This window comes from Canis aureus, chromosome 9, assembly GCF_053574225.1.
Source record: "Canis aureus isolate CA01 chromosome 9, VMU_Caureus_v.1.0, whole genome shotgun sequence".
NCBI classification, from domain to species: Eukaryota; Metazoa; Chordata; class Mammalia; order Carnivora; family Canidae; genus Canis; species Canis aureus.
The window spans coordinates 72,670,377-72,688,453 of record NC_135619.1 but is presented as its reverse complement, the minus strand read 5'-3'; the positions used below and the strand labels follow the sequence as shown (position 1 = coordinate 72,688,453).

Sequence of the window (18,077 nt, the reverse complement as noted above, 5' to 3'; positions counted from 1 at the left end):
ATGCCGTCTCTGTGCCCCAGGCCAGGGAAGAGGCAGCCTGAGTAAAGCGGGGGCACCCCCCACCCGCCGCGTGCTGTGCGGCCGCCAGCCCCCTTCCTCCTGGCCTGGCCTCAGGAAAGTGTCAGCGCGGGAGGGAGATGCCAAGTGGAGGATGGCAGCAGGCAGGAGACAAACAGCCGCCCCGCCCGCCTGGCCAGGCCTCTGCAGGGAAGGGGCCCTGGGCCCCGCGCCCCTCCAAGGGCTCTGATCACCGCAAGGCCCCGAGCGCAGCTGCCTGGTGGGCACAGCCTCATCCCCCGAGCGGCCGAGCCAGGCGTGGGGCGGGGGCAGGACAGGCCCAGCAGCGGGCAGAGACCTGCGAGGGCCCGGGCCCCGGCCAGCCGCCCCGCGCCGTGCCAGGCACCGTGTGCCACCTCTCTCCCAAGGCCCCAGGCCAGACAATGGGGAAGCCAGACTCCAAGGGTTTGAGACGCTTCCCCATGATCCCACGGCAAGTCCGCGGCGGAGCTGGGCCTGTGGCTCGGGCCCTGTCAAGGACACCTTTGTCCCCGTCCCGATCTGCTGTTTAAGCTTAGGTGGAGAGTGGAGCGTAAGCGGCTTCAATCCATCGGCCACTCGATCCCCCTTCCTGACGCCTGGAAATGTAATTGTCTCCGTCTTCTGGAAAACAAACTTTCTTTCTATGAGAGAAACTCAGTTTTATTCTCGGGCGGTGTGTGACCCCAGCCTGGCTCCGTCAGATGTGTCGCCTTCCTGGCCACCCACCAAAGGGGAGGTGGGGCCCTCTGAACAGTCCTCAGAGCAGGAACAGTGTCCCCGGAACCTCGGGAAGCAAATGAGCTTGGCCATTAAGGGAGCTGGATGTGAGGGGAAGAACCACCCACCTTGGAGAAAAGAGGCCTCATCACCAAGAGGCCAGAGTGGGGTCACCCTCATTAGTGACTGGGAGAGGATGAGAGTCCTGTGGCTTGGTGGCATCACACAGTGACCCCGGGGAACACCCGCCCAGAGGGTGGGTTGCTTTAGTCTCAGAAAGAACCAGGGAGAAGCCCCAGTGAGCTGGTCCACTCTGACCCCAAACCTTTCTTCTAGCCCAGCCGGTCACACAGCAGTCACCCATCACCGGTGTCCACAGCTCCTCGCCATCCCTGCCTGCAGACGTTTCTGCTGCCTAACTTCCCCGGCCACTTGGCACCCATTTGGGCTCCCTGACCTTGGCTGGGACACGTACCATGGCCCCTCTCCCTCACGTGACGCCTGCGTGAGTACGTGAGCCCCAGCGGGGGGGGGGGGGTGTGTGTGTGTAAGGTGTACACGATCGCTTGTACCCATTCCTCAACCTTCCGCAAGTCAGTGCGGGGCCGGCGGGGTAGAGCTGGGACTGGAGCTCGCGTAGGGAGACAGAGGAGCTCCCGGCCGAGAGAGGCCTGGCCGCACCGCCCCTCCCTGAGGTTTGGGGGGCAAGCTCCGGGGAGGCCGCCCTGCCAGGCACGGTGCCCAGAGCCAGCCGGAATCACAGCGCTGACCGTCCCCGTCTGTCCTGCACTCCGACCCCGAGTTCATTTGCATCGATGCCTCTGAGAGTCCCCAAACCCAGTGCCCCCCACTCTGTCATGAATTCTCTAGCTCTTCCCCGGTGCCAGGCTCCCTGCTGAGTCCCCAACTATCAACACCTAACTCGGACCCCGACTTGAACTTCTGCCTCCAGACCCTCCCATCGAGGCATCCGCCCACGCCTCCCCACTTCCAGAAGCCGCGGGAGGGAGGGTCTCCAAGACAGCAGTCAGGCCCCAGCGGCTCAGCAGTTGACCTCTGCTCCGAGGACCAAGAGGGGTCAAGGATAAGGCAAGAGAGCGGGTATAGAGTGCACGTATCACCATCTTAACCACAAAAATAAGGGGGGACGCCCTAGCTAAGTCTCAGGGTCTCAGGTCCCAGCTCGAGGGTCCTGAGACAGCGCAGTGAATCCCTCACCTCCTTGCCGTGCGTGAACTCATCCGCTCCTCACCGCAGCCCCATTCGACGGATGGGAAGCCTGAGGCAGCAGAGCTGGAGCAGTGCTCTCAGGGTCATACTCGGGCTGCCGGGGTGCAGTGCCGCACCCCCAGGACGCTGCTGCATGCCCTTGCGGTGGGGCGGGAGGAAATGACTGTCTCTCAACGGTCTGCTCCCCGGGGGGACCAGGAGAGCCCCTGTGGGCCCCGGCGTCCCAGGTAGGACAGGGATCCCCTGAAGGGACAGCACGTTTAGGGCGACAGAAGCTTCAGAAGCAATGAGGTCTGATTCTCGGATTCCAGTCGTTTCCCCTGGGGAGCCCTGATTCCCCCAGGTAGCTTCTAGAAACTTCCACGGAAGCTTCCAGCTGGATGGTACATTGGGAAGAGAAGGGCAAGAGGCGGGGGTGAGGAGTCCTGGGGGAGGGTGGGGGCGGGCTCCGTGCTGTCCCACTTCCCTGGACTTGGGGAATGCAGGAAGAGCAGCAGGGCTGGGGGCTTCCTTGGGTGATGGGGGGGAGCTGGGAATGTGGCGGGGGGGGGGGGGGGGGCCGGGGGGATTGGACAGTCAAGGGGAGGGTGGCCCAGGAGTCCCCGCAGCTGGATCTGCATAGGGTGGGGAAACAGGAAGGGACGCCTGGGACTGTGGTGTTGCATAATCTGATTCAATGACGCCCATTTTACAGATGAGAAGACTGAAGGGCGGTGCAGGCAAGTGGCTTCCCGGGGTTCACCTGGGGCCAGGAGCCTGACAGAGCCACCACCGGGGGGTCGCCGGGGCCCTGTCCCGCGGCTCTGAGTGCAGCAGCCAGCCCTGCCCGCTGCGCGCGGGGCACAATGGCAGAGGCTGGTGGCGTGGTGCGACTTAGAACAGCGGGCGGCTCCGGGGGACAGTGCGCAGGCAGGAGGGACAGGCTGGGGCCGCGGTGGCACCCGCCCTGAGCCAGCCCCTCGGCACATCCGTCTGGGGTCCCTACAGGAAGTGTAGAAGCTTATGGGGGCAGCTGACATGACCTGTGGGGCGGGGTGGGGGTGGACCTTGGGGACCACCCTGTCTACGCCTCTACAGCCACCCCCGCCCCCAGAAGGTGACTTCAGCAGGCCACGGACCCGCCACCAACAGAGCTGCTCATAGGTGCAGCGTTGTCCCTAGGCTTGGAGCAGAGGAGGTTGGTGCGGGCGGGGCTCCGGGGATGCCTGCCCCAGGTCTGGGGGACCCCTCGGCACCCTCGGTGACCTGCTGTGGAGCTTTGCTTGGGACCCGGATACAGCTCTGAGCTCTGTTCCTTGTGGTTCTGGTCGGGGGTGCCTCTGGAAGCGAGGGGGACGCTGGGACTAGCACTGTGGGGTGGTCTGGACCATCAGGGGCTGTCCCCAGGCCCGAGTGCCTTGGGCTGCAGGTGTGCGGGGACTTCAGGATCCGTGGGGACCCTACCCAGCCATGGGTCACCAGGAGGAAGCCCCCAGTTTAATGAGAACCTGACCCAGTCAAGCACCCCACGAGGCACTCTGTACTAAGAACCCATCTCTCGTCCTGCTCAGGTGCGGGCGATAGTGCCCATTTCACAGATGAGGAAGCAGAGGCTCAGTGCCAGGAAGGGACAAGGCTGGATTCAAATCGAGGTCCTCTCCGGAGCCCGCACACACCAGCCTTATTCTACCAGGTTTTTATTTTTTTAAGTTGACCTTTTTTTTTTTTTTTTAAGTAATCTCTGCGCCCAACCAAGGGCTCGAACTCACGACCTTGGGATCAAGAATCGGATGCTTTTCTAACTGAACTAGCCAGGCACCCCTATTGGTTTTTTTCTTTCTAATTTAAAAACATGAGCCCCTCTGGGGTCCCCATCCAGGCGCACAACGAGCTTGGGTTGGAAAGGCGACCTCATGCCTCCTTCCCAGACAGTCCCTGTCGGGAGAAGTGGTTTTGTTCCCCAAGGGAGAGTTTGCCCACCTCAAGGGACTGGGGAGAAGGGGTGGCGGGTGCCAGGGGCCCACGGGGGGGGGGGGGCGGTGAGGGTCCGTCCAGCAGCGAGCAGTGGGCTCCCTGGGGGCTCCACTGGGTGGGAGGGGGCCGGCGGGCCAGAGCCACTTCCCGCTGTGGGTGGCCGTGGGTGGCTGTGGGTGGCCGTGGGTGGCCGGGCCGAGGAACGAGGCTGCCCTGGGCGCAGGGCCCCCTCTGGCAGGTGGGGACAGGCTCTCAGGAGGGCTGCTGGGGGGGTGCAGGGGCCCGGCTGCGAGCCGTGGTGGGGGGCGATGGCTGGCGGGGGCCCAGCCCAGACCCAGAGCGAGGCGGCCGCGCGGGGAGAGGCTCCGGGGAGACCAGTGAGTCACGGCCCGGCCGGGAGCGCGCAGGTTCCACGGGTAATTATGTAATTTAGGGCTCGCGCCCCCTGAGTCAGCCCGGTGGCTGCGTCGTGACCAGCAGCCACGGAGGAGGCGGGGGGCTCGGCCTCTGCCCCAGGAGGGAGGCCGCGGAGGCGGAGCGCGCCCGGGCAGCTGCCTTCCGGGCCCTGGTGCCCACCTGGGGGTGCGCGCTGGCCCGGGGGGGGGGGGGCTGCTGGGGCAGGGTGCCCTTCCACGGCCCCCCTTGGGCCAAGGCCAGCGACTCCCCAGGAGAACCCCTCCTCCCCGGGGGCAGGTGGCCTTTGTTTTTAAACCTTCCACTTAATGAACATCATCTCTGAACATATAGACACACAAACATATTTAGATCTTTATAATGTGTATTTATTATTCAAATAGCCCAACGACATGCCAAGTGTTTGCGAAGGGAGTTCCTGAGCCCCAGGTTGTGGGGGGGGGGGGGCCTGGGGTCTTCGGCTCTTGCGTTCTGGTTCACTGCCACTGGGAGTTCCCTGCGTGCCCACTGGGTCCACCCACCACCACCCCGGGCCCCCCCCACCCAGGGTGGGCCTGTCCCCGGATGGATCCCCGCCCCCGGTCCCCACTCAGGGTCCCCTGAGGGGTGAGGAGTGCAGGGCCTTCTGTTCTTCCTGGGGGAGGCAGGAGAGGGTGCTGGTGAGGCAGGGCTGTGGGTCTGTCCCCGCGGAGCGCATGGGTGCCATCTGTCTTCTGCAAGAGTGGGACCTTCTGGGAGTCCAGGGAGGAAGACGCTGACACTCCGGGAGGGGAGGGTTCACAGCAGCAGAGGCCCCTAGTAGGGGAGGCAAGATGGGGAGTGAGGAGCAGGACCCAGAGCCCACCTGCAAACCAGCCGAGCGCTTCCCTGGGGTCCCCGGAGGGCGTCCACGGCTCTGAACCACCCGGCCCAGCTGGCACGGGCCTCTGAATGACACCGAGTGACACCTGTGCCTCTGTTTCCTCACCTGACACCTGGCATTCTGGACAGAAGGGGATGCAGACCCCGGGGCCCCGGGGAGGGGCAGGCCCACCTCCCCTCTGCTCCTGCTCTTCCTCCCATCGCTTCCTCCCCCAACCAGCCCCCTCCCCACTTAAGCCCCCCTTCTATGTTTCCTGGCTTAAACCTGCCACAGACACCACCACGCCCGGAAAGAGATAAATAAATAAAAGAAAAACAGCCTCAACTGTGAAAAGCAGTCCAGATCTGAATTTTTTCCGGCCTGAGTTAATTACACTTTAAATTGGCATGTTTACTGATCGGGGATTTCAAGTTAACAGAGCCACCCCCCTCCCCAACTGTTTGTACAGTAAAACTCAGCAGGCTGGCGGGCTCCCCCAGCCCTTGGCAGGCCCCGCAGCTCCCCTGCCAACGAGAAGCATAACAGAAACATCTATTTTTGAGTGTTAGAGAAAACGAAGATATCACAGATGGTGGGAAGCAGCATTCTGGAAGGTTTCCCACACTCCGGGCTCTGCACAGCGGCTTGCCCCACGGAAGACTGGAGCCTTCACTCCCGGGGGAGCCTGGAGCCAGGGCCCCACCGTCCCCTGCTCAAGTCCCCCCCCCCCCCCCCCCGGCAGCCCTCCTGCGGCAAGGCCGTGTGGGGTGCAGCCGGGAGGCCCTGTTTCCCTCCTTCATTCACTCCATGCTCACCGTGTGGGGTCTGGGGGAGATGGCTCCCTGTCCTGAGACCCTGCCTAATAATGAGCTTGGGTCTCCCCTAGACCCTGCGTGCCCTGGGCAAACCCCGCCTCTGCTCCGGGCCCAAATGGGAGGCAACCAGTGGTCCTGCCAGTGCGCACTCACCTGCCCCAAGGAGTGCCCCAGGGTCAGACGGCCCCCTGGCCCACAGCCCCCTCCATCCGGGCGGAGGTGGCCCGGTGTGGCTGCCACCACCCCGAGGCTCCATGCCCTGGGCGCCTGCCGAAAGCCCGATCCCGAGTGCCTGCAAAGGGAAGACGAGGTCAACGAGATCACGCGATACTTTCCCTGGGCCAGGTCCTGTGGGCCCCACGGTGCCCAAACTAGAACAGCCCCTGTCCCTGCAGAGCTTGCCAGCCGGGCAGGGGGATAAGCTGCTGATCAAAGAATCAGGGGACTTGATTTCGGACTGCAGGTTGAGGCCCTGTGTGCGTGTGTTGGGGGCAGGGGTACATCAGGGAAGGCTTCCTGTAGGAGGTGGCAGGGGACCTGGGCCTCTCAGGAGGGGCAGGCATCTCAGGTAGGGGCACAGCAGGAGCACAGGCATGGCGCTTACAGGTATGGTAAGCACCACCACACACCAAGGCCACGGGGTGGGCTTTCAGGTGCACCCATTGGGGCCCAGCAGCCATAACGGCCCCAAAGTCCTGCCCGATGGTGGGTCTCGTGGCCTTGGGGGACTCCTGTCCTCTCTGCTGCCCACTCCCGGGCTCCGGGGCCTGACCCACAGCTGCTGGCTCACCTGCCAGCGTGTCCTTCCCGGTGGTGGGGGGGTCCCTCCCCAGGCCCAACCCCACACTCGCGCTGCCCCATGGGCAGTGGGTGGCGCGGGCCCCCTTCCGCGTCCTGGGGATAATGGGAAAACGATGAACGAGCCTCCTTCACACCCCTGCTTCCTGGCCCCGAGCCGGTGCCCCCCGCCCCGCCAGTGACACACGGCCCCTCGGCCTCTGCGGGGTCTTGTCAGCCACCTTGGTGGCGCTTGGTGGACATTTATGTCCGTCTTCCCTGGATTCTTCTTCTCTCTCTGCTCCTTTATTCCCTCGAACAAGACGCTTTTGTTCATTCATTCTGCAAACGCCCTCCCAGCCCCGCCTGTGTGCTTCTCCCCGGCAGGGAAGGGAGCGGGGTCCCATGCACCCTCACGTGCTGAACACCTACTTTGCGCTGGTGTCTGGCCAGGCTGCATCCAGGCATTAGCTGAGCACCTGCTGCAGCCAACACTGCCTGCCGGGCCAAGGTCCCGGCTTCTAGAAGCTCTGCCGTGGCGTGGCCGCATCACTCCCCCTTGGGTGTTGAGGTATTGAATCCTGCTTGCTGTTCCCGCAGCCCTGGGTCACCCCATTTTCACAAAGAAGGAAACCTACTGGGACGCCTGCGTGGCTCAGCGGTTAAGCCCTGCTCTTGGCTCAGGACGTGATCCTGGGGTTCAGGGGTCTAGTCCCACTGACAGGGAGCCTGCTTCTCCCTCTGCCTGCATCTCTGCTTCTCTCTGTGTGTCTCTCATGAATAAATAAATTAAAAAAAAATAAAAAAGAAGAAGAAGAAAACTTATTTGCCAGAGGTGGGTCCTGACCCTGAAGTTTGAGAGGATGCTCAGAAAAAAAAGCCAGGGCAAAGCATGCCACCCTCTGGAACCTGGGGTTCCTTACCTGCATGAGGATGTGAGTGGCGGGGATGGAGGGTGGGGACAAGATGGAATGAACTGGGGGGGGGGGCGCGTTCAGCCCTGACATCCATTGGTCCTTCCAGGACTGCACCAGCCACTGAGCTGTGCGGTGTGGGGTGCAGAGCAGGGCAGGGGGGAGGCTGTGGGAGCGGGGCTGGTGCCTGGCCCTGCCCCGTAGGGACCAGCCGGCTTGTTGGAGCTCCCCACCCTTGCTCACCAGCTGCCCTGACTAGATCTGCACACGACCCTCAAATGTGCTCCGATGTCGGCACCAAACTGGAGAGATGCCAAGTGGGTGCAGGGGAACAACCACAGAAGAGTATGGCAAGCGATGTGTTGGGCAAAGCAGGCCCACCTCATCGTGCAAAGGGAATGTTGGCGGGGGGCTGTTCTAAAGCCCTGTGGCTCTCGGGGGGGGGGGGGGGGGGACCAGTAGCCTGGAGCCAGCACCACCCTGCCTGCCCGCTGGGTGCTCGCGGAGGAGCGTCTCAACCTCTCTGCGCCCCACATCCTCGCTGCAGAATAATGTCCATCCCCTCCCCACAACAGGCCGGCAAACACCCCAGAGGGGGGTGGGTGGGGCCGGGGCCAGGGTCGGGGCTGGAGAGGATTCAGGATTTCCCTGCTTATCCCCCACCCACCCCCGAAAAGGCTAAGGCAAGGAAACTACAGGGCCAGATGCTCTAAAGCGCCCCATTTGCAAAGTGGCTCCCATCAAACTGTGTCCAGGAGACGCAGTGCGGTGAGCGGGGTCTTGCCCACGCGGGCCCCGGGGGCTGGTCCGCGCCCCCGAGAGCTCAGCCCCACAGCCGGGTTAACTCGGTGCCTCGGGATGGGCCCAAGTCACTGACCCTCTGGCTCAAGGGTCCATAGCGACTGTCATCCCAGCCACTGCGGGGACAGACATTTTCATTTGGCCCTTTGTTTATTCTCTCTTCTGCTCAAACAATAGATAAACCAGTAATTTGGCTTTTAATGAAATTCTGCACCGAGCAGCATGGGGTCACCGTCTTTGGGTCTAAAATGAGTTTGGAACATATGCCGCTGAATGCCTGGTACCCCGGGCTGACATTTTGTCTCATGCATAATTCTCGAGCGGTGGTTGATCTACCAACGCTTCCCCCGAGCGGCAGTCTAGGGGGGCACCCGGGCTATTCAAGCTGGGGTGTGGGGATGGTTACATTGGAGCTATTAAATACGGCTAATGTCGCCTCCCACCCCCTACAAACATTTAATATATTCCAAAGATGTGTGGATGCATTAACAGCAATTTTCATCTCCAAATGTCCCATTTAGTCAGTTCCATGCATAAAATATTAGCCCTGACACCACACGCCAGCCTGTTGCAGGCAGAGCTCCCCAGAGCACCTGGCTCTGAGCACCGCAGTGTGCTACCAGGGGGGGCCGGGGGGGCGCTCAGTTGGAGGCTGCAGGATTATATTGGGGCTCATCACTCCCTTTGGGGGACTGGGGAGCCCCTTGGGAAGTGGAGAGGGGAGCCCAGACCCAGCTTCTGACCCCTGCTGCAGCAAAGCTTGTGTCTCCCACATGGCATCTGGAAGGGGCAGAAAAAGCCAGAAAATCAAACAGTGTCTAACAAATGTAAAGAGATTCTAAACCCCGGATGACTGTATTCACACGCTCGGTCAGGTCTTCAGGGTTTCCTCTGCGTCCCTGCGCTTTCCTGGGGATTAAGTTGATAAAGGTCCCCGTCCTTAGTGGGAATCTGTTAGTCAATCAACAAACACTCACCATCCCTCTATGATGGGCCTGGCCTGGGTCCCGGGACTGGGGACAGAGCAGAGAACAGCACAGAGAAAAAAAAAAAAAAAAAAAAAAATTCCCTGCCCTGAGAAATCTTAGTCTGGGGGAGGAGAGGGCGAGAGGAGACATCGACGGCAGGTAATTTCAGGCAGCAGTGAGCCAGGAGGAAAACCCTAAGAGGATAAGTGACAGAGGGTGACTAGGACGAGGGGCGGCAAGACGGGGGTGGGGTGGGGTGGGGGTGGGGGGGTCAGGGACAGCATCGCTGACCCAAGGACATTTCATCCCCTCCAGAATCCTGAACCCCTGTCCTAGAGAGGGGCAGCCCCCTCTTCAGCAGGAGACTGTGCTGAGTCCCCGGAGATGGAGGCATGCAGGGCACCGGGGAGGCCGAGGCGGGGAGGCCTGGCCCCTGCGGGGAGGAGGCTGCCCAGGGCCCAGCTCCCAACACACAGGGTGGGGGGTATAAACATCACAAGAAGGACGTGGCAGGGAGTGAGGGGGGCTCGTCTATGGGCCCGGGGTGTTGCGGGGGCGGGGGGGCTCCGGGCAGTGCAGAGAGAGCCAGAGTGCTCGCTGGAAGGTTCTCCTGGCAAAAGCAGGAGGGGAGGCCCCACTGGGGCCCGTACGGTGGTCTGAGCCACAGAGGGCAGCCCCTGGGCCCGACTATGGGGGGGGGGCACACGCAGCAGGTGCAGCTGCCACAGCTGGGGCCTGGCGGGCAGGAGAGGGGAGGCGGCCTGGGGCGACAGCTCCACTGGGCGGTGACTGCTGGAGGCCGGGCGCCGGGCGCAGCGATGACACCAGGGCCTGGGAGGCAGCGGCCACCAGGGGAAAGGCGGGCGCAGAGCGGGGTGTCCCGGCCCGGGCTGACGGGGCCAGCACAGGAGCTCCCCGAAGCCCAGAGAGCGTCCACAAACACCAACACCCTTAGGTGGCCCCTGCGAGGCGCTCGGGAGCTCACCTCTGCGCTAACCCGGCCCTTCCCCCCCCGCGCCCCCCCCCCCCGCCCCGTGACCCTGCCGCGGCCTGGGCGCCCCGGGAAGCAGCGTCAGCAGGAGGCGGCCTAGCCGGGCCGTGGGGCTCATCGGGGCTCCGTGGGGCCCTCGCAGCCTCCGGGGAGGGGGAGCTGGCAGGGGCACGCCGGGGGGGCCGACGGAGGGGACGTCGTCGGAGGCGGGAGTCGACACCGGAAAGAGGTTGACTGTATAATATTCATCGTATAGAAAGTGAACACCTCACAGGCAACCTATTTCAGGCACCACTGAGCAGGGCTGACTCCAGACGGGAGGCTTCTTCCTCGGGAGCCCGCGCGCGCCCCGGGCCGGGCTGGGAGTCAGCACGTGCTCGGCACCCCGGGCCCCCATGCACCCACCCACCCCCCCCCGCGGCCCACAGCGCGAGCAGGACGCATGCAAGGCGGGAGCTGATGCTGAAGAGAGGCCGACCGTGTATTGTGCGTCATGATGAATGCGAACGCGCCACGGGCAGCCTCTCCTCAAGCACCACACGGAGCAGCACGCACAGCCACAGGGCCCCGGGGCGCCCCCGAGGGGGAGGTGGTCGCAGGGTGACCCCCCGGGCGGGGGGGGAGCGGAGCGGCAAAGCAGCTGGGACGTGCCTCCCGGGTGCAGGCCATGCAGGGGGTCGGCCCGGGGCCGGGGGTGCGGGGACACACGCCGGGGACCAGGACAGCAGTGGGGACCCTCCCCGCGCGGCCTTGGGCGCAGAGGACGGAGGATCAGAGCCATTCGTCTCGCGGCAAGCCAGGGCTTCGGGGCCAGCGTGGCGCTGCGACCCCCCGGCGTCCAGGGCCCTCCAGGAAGCTCTCCCGGGACGGACGCGACGTCGAGGGTCAGCGGAGAGGACGACACAGGTCGGATGCAGAGCCCATGCACTCACGTACCCGGGACGGGGCCGGCCTCAGAGTCGCAGGGGGTACCGAAAACAGGCCATCTGTGTTATATTCGGCATTAATAAAGCGAACTCATCACAGACAACCTCTCCTCAAGTACCCAAAGAGACGCCGTCGAGGGCCGCAGCCGCCGCGCCGTGGTGACCGCCTCGCCGAAGCCGTCCTGCGGGGGGATCAGACACGACAGGTGAGGGGGCGCGAACCTCGCCCCGCCCCCACCCCAGGGGCGCCCCGCTGGGGCGGTGACACCGTCCCCCCCACCGCCGCCACCCCGCGCCCGCCCCCGCAGGGCTCCGTGTCCAAGAGATCCTCCAAGGTGAGATTTGATACTGAGAAAAGATCAACCATGTATTATTCGAAGTCAATAAAGCGAATATAACACGGTCGATCTCCCTTCAAGTACCAGGAGAGGTGCTGAGCGGAGGAGCGGCTGTGCCCGGGCCCGCGGGCCCCGCAGGCTGCAGTGGACACGGACGGCTAGTGGACCAGGTGAAGTACATTCGAAACAATTACTTTCCAACTGGTCGACCATCCGTCCTGTACCCCAGAGCGGTGCTGCTCACGACGTCTTCCCCGAGGAGCCACGGCCTCCGAGTCCGCCTCTCTGGTGGCATTTGATACCGAAAAGGGGTTCACCGAGCAACATTCGTCGTCCAGATGCAAAGTTGCTCGGGTAACCTCTCCCCGAGTACCATGGAGAGGCTCGGGCGCTTGGACTAAGGCGGACGCTTCAAGGTGGCTGTGCTTCCGGAAGACCCCCCACCGCCTTCCCCAAGGGCGGCCTGAGCGCCGGGCATGCCTGGCGGGAACTTCGCCCCCTACCAGGAACCCCCCCCCCAAGTTGTCGAGGCCAATTGGTCCATCACTTCCCCAGAATAAGCCAGATCCAGAGACCATTCCCCAAGTGAAATGCGAGGGCCAGTTGGTGGGGGGCGAGGGATCTTATGCTGGTGACAGGGTGCCCCTGCTTGGGCACGCCACCCCAAAGGGCTCCTCCGGGGAGCTGAGGGGCATCTGAGGTGCCCCTCTGCCCTATTGTCCTATGCATGGGCTACATGCAGAGGAGTTGGACCCTGACGCACAGCAGACAGAGATGCCACCCTGCCTGCCCTCGGCTCTTGATTTGCAGACCCCGGACAGAGAGTGACCCTGGGCCCTACACAGGTACAAAGCCTCCCTCCGTGGGGGCATTGTGCGTGTGTGCACGTGTGTGCGTGCACGGCGCCAACGCCCATCGCTGCCTCCCTGAGGTGCCCCCAACACCACCTCTAGGCCTGTGTAGGGGCCGCCACCCCAGAGTCCTCCAAAGGGCCATCTGATGCAAAACAACTGGTTGACCATTTGATCAGCCTCACAAATAAAGCAAACAAAACACCAAAAAACAGAGGCTGGGAGGGGGGGAGAAAAAAGCAAATGAGCCGAATGTAATCTCTCTTCAAAAAAAAAAAAAAAAAGGCAAAGCAGCTCTGATATCAGAACCCTGGCTTTTCCCAGAGTTGACATCAGATCCCGAATCTGCCCCAAGGAATGGACTGGCCAGGGAGGGACAGGGAGCTGATGACACCTGCCACAAGCAGAGTCTGGATTCTGTGCCCACCACCTATTTTGCGAACTTTGGGGTGGGACCCACAGCAGAATCCTCTCCCTGGTGTCACGACATCAGGGAAAGTTCAGAAAGCCCTTGGGTCTTGCCTCAGCTGCAGCAAGAAACCAGCCACCCAAGGTCTGTCCTGAAGAAAGAAAACGTATTATGGAAGCTTCCCCGTCCGCGGATACTGACCTGCAGTTCAGAGATGCTTTCCCAGAGTTGACATCGCCTCCTGGAAGTGCTCGTGAGAACGGGCTGGCAGCAACGGCTAGTGGACCAGATGACATACATCATCAACACATTCAGAGCATGTCCTGGGGCTGCGCCCATGCACCTACCCTGGGGAGGGCTCCAGCTGCTGGCCACCTCCTGAGGATGGTGGGGCTTCTGCGAATCTTCCAAGGTGGGGGTCCATCTGGAAAGAGATCCGCCATACAGTGTTGGTCATAAACAAATCATGCCAACCAAGGACAACCCCCGTTCACGCCCCAGCCAGTGGTTTTGATCCTAGAAACACCCCTTCCAGGACCACCTCCCAAGCAAGGCCAGCCTCCGTGACCAAGCGGCATCCAGCTGGTCTGTGGGGCTAGCATGGGGCTTTGGGACGTGCCCACACTGGGATCCTAGGAAGGAGTACACCTGAGGAAGTCCCAGCCTTCCTGTGGTTCAACAACAGTACTGATGACCACTGTCCCCACTGACCAAGGAACTCCTGCCTCACTTCGGGAGTCAGCACGTCCCCCAGAGCTCCACAGGGGGACGGAGGGAAACCAAGAGGGCACACACGCTGGTGACAACATGCACCCCCATTACCAGCGTGACACCCCTGACGTCAGCAAGCCTGCTCAGGAAGCTCTCTGGGACAGAAAGAAAAGGTCAGAGGCATAAAGGACGCTGCGCCTGGGCCCCGCGTTCCTACAGACCCCGCTGACTGCACTCTGCCCATGCGGACTGAACCACCTTAATGAGAACTGTGCCAACACTGATTTTCATACAAATCGTGTTTTTCACAGTGAATTCCATTAAACTAATCAAATTCCCTGTTTAGCCTTCCTGGCTATGCTGTTGGGCTGTTTTCATTTCTTTTATTTCCCTTTGCTGTTTTCCCCCAAATCATTTTCATTAGGATCAATTCTTTTCCATTTAAAAATTTGAATGGGGCTCTGATTCCTCAGTAAGCCTTTGTCTGCATCAACTATGGCTGCGTCGGGGCGCGCCACCGTCCGTCTCCTCGCGCGGCCGCCACGTCTAGAGTTCCATGTCCCCGGGTCGGATGTGGCAGCCGAAACGTTGTCGAGAAAATTGGATTCTTCTGCCAATTTGTAGACAATTGAGCATGTCTTACGCTGTGCCTTTTCAGTTGTGTTTAGTGTTATTTTGTGTTGATTACTTTTATCACTATTATTTAATACAAATGGGATGGACTACTGACAGCTCCTATTCGTCTCCTAACCCAGGAGAAAACTGAGAATGCTAGCGGGCCAGGGGGATGGCGAGATAGAGAGAGAGAGAGAGAGAGAGAGAGAGAGAAGGAGTAGCCAACTCTTCACTAACCCGCAGGGGCAAAACTCCTCCTAGGGGGAAGTGGAGCCAGCAGACTGAGTTTGGGATCAGTGGTCCGAATGGGGACGTGAAGAGGGGCCCAGGTACGCTCTGGAGCAGATTCAGCCCTGACCCCATCCTCCCAGGGGACCCACGCTTTGCACAGAGCCTGTGTTCTCCGACCAAGCTCAAGCCTCACCCACTGGGGAAGGGGAGCATCCCCCACAGCGCCCGCCCCCTCACACCGTCCGTGCTTGCTCAGGGGACAGGTGCAGCCCTCGACCTTGCCACTGGGCCCCGGAAGCCATCACAGGCAGGATTTGATACTCAAACAAAAGTTGCCTTTGTGTGATTCAACATAAATAAAGCGAATTCACCAAGGGCAACCTCTGCTCAAGGGTCAAAGGTCAGCAGGGGCAAGAGCACCAGCAAGACGCCTCTTCACCGGGGCAGCGCTGCCTGCAGGCTCTAGCTGTGCATCCCCCCGGCCCCCGCTCTCTGGACAGGCTGGCACTACATCTGAGGAGCCTCCCCCGCCTGATCAGGACATGTCTTGGAGGGAGGGTATCATGCACCAGCTCGAATGACACCGGCTGACCCCCTGACCTGGCCTTGGCTGGGAGCGGGGTTGGTGGGTGAGGCCCTGAGCACACGTATCACAAGTCAGCCCCATGTTTGAGGCAGCGTCTGGCCACTTACCCTCAAGAGGTGCAGACACCAAGGTCCCCTCCCAAGGCTGGCGTCTCCTCTGGGAAGTGCCTGCACGGGGATTTAACACAGAGAAAGGAGCTGTTCAGAAGTGCTGTGGCCAAGGCAGGACCCTTCTGCCTCCGAGCGGGCGGGGTCCCTGACCTGAAGACCTGTGAGTCCTCCTGGCCAGGGGTGGGCGGCGCAGCGAGGGCAAGCAGGCCACGTCGTCGGGGAAGCCGAGGCTTGCCACTGTCCTTCATTCCCTCTTCCTGCCAGGAGGGGCACTTACTAAAGAGAATGTGTCAACCAGCCACTACCCATTCATTCAACATCACATCTACCACGTGCAATGAGGGGCACAGCAGTAGGCCAAAGAGACAAAACGTCTGCCCTCGGGGAGCTTGCACTCTGGTGGGCAAGAGAACAATAAAGGAAGACCTACGATACAGCAGCAGCAGCAGCAGAATAACGGTCACCCCAAGAGCCGGTTCTTATTCAACTTCACTAAGTGTCCAGCGCTGTCTAAACACCTTACGTATATATTGAGTTTTTATACCTACTCTACGAGTAGGTGTTGTCCTCGTTTTATAGATGAGTAAACTGAGGCACACTGGTGATCGCCTGAGTAACTTGCCCAAGATCACAAAGCGAGTAAACATAAGGTAATCATAAATGCTATGAAGGAGCCTTATCCTCCACCAGGAATCAACAAATCACGCCATGGAAACCTGTCTTCAAATACCTCGATGCTTACTCCCCAAGAAACCCCCACCCCCAGCCGCACGTCCCCAGGGTGGGCTTTGCTTCCCAGAGGTCACCCTGAGGACTAGGACACTCAAGGGGGTAGTAACACATTGCACGCACACGTTGTAAAGTGTGTGCCTTGTTGGAGCTGGAATGGCGCAAAGGCTCCAACAGGACAGAGGCTACCAAATATGCTTTCTTCACTAGTCAGTCTCCAAGAAAGGAGGGGTAACGACGACCAGAAAACCATGGTCTCCCCTAAAAAGCCAGCATCGTCCCTGGAAATTCTGGGCTGGGCGACATGTGTCACTCATCATGGGGTAAATGGTCCATTGGGTAAATGGTCCATTTCCTTACCGTGGACAGACACCGGATGAAACATGCCCTTGTGCAGTTTTCCCAAGAAGAATTTAGTACTGAAAGGAGATTGGCCATGTAATACTCATCATAAATAAAATGAACACACCATGGACAACCTCCATTCAAGTACCTGACTCGGGTCCTGGCTTCCGGCACGTCCCAGACAGCAGGCCTAAGGACGGAAGGGGTCCAGAGTGAGGATGCTGGCCGCTCCAGCGTGAGGAGGACGCATGCTCTGCAGGCCTGGCCCACTCAGCTGGGCACCACCGGTGGGCGTGGACCCACCACCCCTTACTTGAAATTAGTGTCCCTCCCAGGAAGTCATGCAGGGAGGGACAGGCTGGAGAGGAAGAGACAGCGCAGGGATGACTTCCTGTCAAACATGCAGAGACTCTACGATGAGATTACTGCTCCTTCAAGGAAACTGGTGGTAACCCTGGAGGTGGTGTGGACACAGGGGGCACACACACGGGAAGACGTGCACACGCTCAAGACCATCCAGTCAAGTGTGTGGATGCCAACTCTAGTTCCTGAAGTCGGCATCACCCCAGGGTGTTCAAAGGCTACATCTGATACTTAAAAAAAAAAAAAGGTCAACCATGTATGATTGGTCAAAAGATAAAGCGAGGACATCACAGAAGACCTCTCTTCAAGTGCTGCCAAGAAACTTTGGTAGGGGGCACCCTGGGTGACTCAGTGGTTGACCGTCTGACTCTGGCTTGGGTCATGACCCCAGGGTCCTGGGATCAAGTTCTGCAGCAGGCTCCCTACAAGGAGCCTGCTTCTCCCTCTGCCTGTGTCTCTCATGAATAAATAAGATCTTTTTTTTAAAAAAAAAAAAGAAAGAACCTTTGGTAAGAAAAGCCCCATTTTCCCCAAGATGGCACTGCCTCCACAGATCTAGCTACAGAGGGATCACACAGAGGTCAGGATGGCACCTGCTCTGCAGTCAGCTCTGACCCATGATCCAACACCAACCACCACCCTTCCCGTCACTGACCCTGGAGAGGAATGGACACTGAGGTCTCACCCTGAAGCAGGGTTCTGCTCCAAACAGCGCTCCACAGCAGGCTTTGGAACTGAAAAATCGATGGATCACGTATGAGTCCCATAAACGAAGTGAAGGGAACACAATCTAACTTCCAGTTCCGCAGGTTAGCATCAACCAGTTGCTAATTCCTCTTCTCCAAAGTTAGCCTTCTCCAGGAAGTCCCCCTGAGGACAGAGTGAACACTGAGGGTTAGCAGACCGAGAGTCATGCAGGAAGTGCACCTGCCATGTTCCATTGTCCCATCCTAGACACTGAAGTAGCCCAGAAGCCAACACCTTCATGGTGCTTGGCACAGTGTCTCAGAAGCACTTCCAGGGGATTTGAATGCGGAAAGGTCAAGTACATAAGAAGTCACTATTCTGATCACAGCAAGGGACCCTTCCCCATTCACATCAGCATACAACTGACATCAGGGATCCTTCCTTCACATAGTCTTGTGTCCAGCAAGTCCTCCAAAGCTGAAATTCATTCATTGCAATACTGATTGTTCAAAAAAAAAAAAAAAAACTGACCGCATGGGATGCAAACATGATTATAGCATGCACAGTGTGACACTCACTTCAGAATTATGGCCTCATCTCCAAAGGTGGCCTTAACTTCCAACAAGTCTTCCTGAAGATAAATTGCACACTTAGAGTTAATAGGCCAGTTGACATATGACCAAAATATAAATCCTCCATTGTTAAAAGTAAATTCA

The 18,077-nt window shown here is 60.2% G+C and overlaps 1 long non-coding RNA gene across 1 annotated transcript; it reads right to left on the bottom strand.

Moving 5' to 3' along the window:
- Window positions 1-4,699: 4,699 nt before the first annotated feature.
- On the bottom strand, window positions 4,700-10,465 carry LOC144321160 (uncharacterized). Its single transcript, XR_013386922.1, has 2 exons — window positions 6,163-10,465; window positions 4,700-5,148 (listed from the first exon to the last, which is right to left on the bottom strand). It is a non-coding gene; the product is annotated as an uncharacterized LOC144321160 (long non-coding RNA).
- Window positions 10,466-18,077: the final 7,612 nt, after the last annotated feature.